We start from the raw sequence: 2,521 nt of genomic DNA on the forward strand, positions 1-2,521 counted from the left end.
AACTGTAGGACCTGCTCCTGATTGGAGGAGAGCAGCGTACTCGGCGTGTGGGTAGCAGAGTTGGGATTGGTGGAAGAGGACTATAAAGGAGGAGAGAGACAACATGCACCAGGAACATCTAAGGGGAACACCTGAGGAACACCTGTGCAGCCCCCGAGAGAGCCGGCCGGCGGTGTACCGCTCCCCGCGGAAGTGGGGAAAGTGGCAGGGGGAACCGCCCTTCCACGGAGGTGGAAGGGTCGGTAGCCAACCCGGGAAGAACCAGCAGCAAACCCGGGGAGGGCCGAGCAGACGAAAGAACAGCGCAGGGTCCTGTGTCGTTCCTCCACGAAGACGGGGAGCGACAGATAACAAATTACGAGGGCCAAACCTTGCTGTGGGAAGGCAGCTTTTACGCTACTTTGTAAGTCATGAGAAACTGGTGGCATGGCCCTTTAAGATGGACTAACCACCCTGCTCCCCCTGCAGCCCTCACCGGTGGCCTGGTGGCCTCGGCACCTCCTGGAGACCCTTGTCTGAGTTACGATGACGCTGAGGGTTGCAAAATTCCAGCGCTTCCCTTTGTTTTGAGTCTCACTACGGATTCATGAGTGGTTGTAAAGCTAGGGCCACTAACCGTCTATTTTCTGTCGGTGTCGTGTTGCTAGAACAAACTACCTAAGGTTCATGCACTTGGTTTAGCGGTTAAGACACCCATGACTCACCTGGTTCAATGTCCGGTCTAGCTCCTGACTCCAGCTTCCTGCTAACGTGCACCCTAGGAGGCAGCTGGGATGGCTCAGGTGGCTGGGTCCCTCCCACCCAGGAGGGAGACCCAGATGGAGTTCCAGGCTCCCGGCTTTGGCCCTGGGCCAGCCTCCAGCTGTTGCGGGCATCTGGGGAGTGAACCAGTGGGAGGGAGCTCTCCTTCTCCCTGTGTTTCCTGTACAGATGCCCGTGGCATCGTGATGTGGGGTTGTGTGCAGAGGAGAGCCTGCAGCACGGCGGGACGCACCCAGCTTGCCTTTTTATAGAAGCACACGTTTTAAAAAGATTTATTTATTTATTGTAACTGAGAGAGAGGGAGACGGGGGGAGGGGAGACAGAGAGAAAGAGAGAGACACACACACAGAGACAGAGACAGTAAGAGAGAGAGAGAGAGAGAGTGTGTCCATCTGCTGGTTCACTCCCCAGATGACCAGGCTGGGCCAAGCTGAAGCCAGGAGTCAGGAGCTTCCTCCAGGCTTCTCATGTGAGTGGTTGGGGCCCAAGCACTTGGGCCATCTTCCACTGAAATTTCCCAGGCCACTAGCAGGGAGCTGGATCCGAAGTGGAGCAGCCGGAACACAAGTCAGTGCCCATATGGGATGCTGGTGTCACAGGTGGCAGCTCTACTGGCTACACCACAGAGCTGGCCCCACTCTTGCAAGAACTCAGTCCTGTGGGGCCCAGCCCCTGCCACAGCATTCGTGGTCACTAATCTTGCAGCAACACTACAAAGATGGGTGTTCCCATTGTATAGATGGGGAAAGGTGAGGCTCACGGGAGATATGTGATCTGCCTTAGGCTGTCAACATAGAGACAGAACCAGGCTATGAGTGCCCTGGGTGCTGGGGCAGAGCTGGGTCAGGGCCAGGGATGGCCAGGAAGTGCCCAAGGCCCTACTGGGCTCCACTCGCTGCCTCCCTGCTTCTCCCCACCTCTTGGATCCTGCAGGGGGCTGAGCTGAGAGAAGCAGCGAGGGCCAAGCGTCTGGGAGCGAAGTGGCCGGGGTGGCTTCTATAAAAATGCACTGTTCCTGCATTGGGCCTCTGGTCTCAGCTGAGGACAGACAGGGGAGCAGCATGGACAGCATCTTTCCTGGGGCTGCCCAGATCTGTGTGGGGAGGACAGGAGACATGGGTTCAAATCCTGTCTCCTTTGCTCTTCTAGGAGACATCGGGTTCGGTGTTCATGAAAATCTCCAAGCCTCAGTGAGCCCATCAGAAAAATGGGGCTAAGAGCACTGCCCTCTCTCCTAGGGTCACCTGGAAGAGGAGATGAAAGCACTTGGGAGGAGCTGGGGTCAGCAGCACTACAAACACCGATTAAGGGCATCTGGTGCCCCTGCTCTTTCATTGACAGCAGGGTTCAGCCAGAAGAGGAGGTGTCACAGCACAGCGGCTTCGCTGGGCTCAACCTCTCCCTGCCCGGGCCCAGCCCTGTGCCACTGAGCCGCCGGCTTTGGAAAACATATTGAATGGATTTTTAATGAAGTTCAAGAAAGAGCGAGCAGTTTGGAGCTGCCTCTCGCCCTGTGGAACTCCCTGCTGTCGCCGAGGGAGATAGGGCAGAGCCGCGAGAGGGGGCTGGAGCTAGGGGAGGGCAGCAGTGGAGGGGAACAAGAAGGTAAGGGGCGGCCCCTGCCTCTGGGGAGCCACACCTGACAGCAGGGAGTCCTGAGCCGCTGTCCACCTGCCTGCTGGACCCGCCCCTGCTGGAGGTCAGCACAGCAGAAGGCACAGAACTCTCCAAGGTTCCTCCAAACCAGGGCCCACCCCAC

General features: G+C 57.7%; 1 long non-coding RNA gene across 2 annotated transcripts; it reads left to right on the forward strand.

Moving 5' to 3' along the window:
- The first annotated feature begins 265 nt into the window (after positions 1 to 265).
- On the forward strand, positions 266 to 2,067 carry LOC149124649 (uncharacterized). Of its 2 annotated transcripts, none has more exons than XR_016213748.1 (2): positions 266 to 403; positions 1,912 to 2,067. It is a non-coding gene; the product is annotated as an uncharacterized LOC149124649 (long non-coding RNA). The 2 variants fall into 2 exon arrangements; XR_016213749.1 differs by having other exon boundaries at positions 2,001 to 2,067.
- Positions 2,068 to 2,521: the final 454 nt, after the last annotated feature.

This window comes from Oryctolagus cuniculus, chromosome 9, assembly GCF_051225735.1.
Source record: "Oryctolagus cuniculus isolate XC-2025 breed Fujian yellow rabbit chromosome 9, ASM5122573v1, whole genome shotgun sequence".
Classification (NCBI taxonomy): Eukaryota; Metazoa; Chordata; class Mammalia; order Lagomorpha; family Leporidae; genus Oryctolagus; species Oryctolagus cuniculus.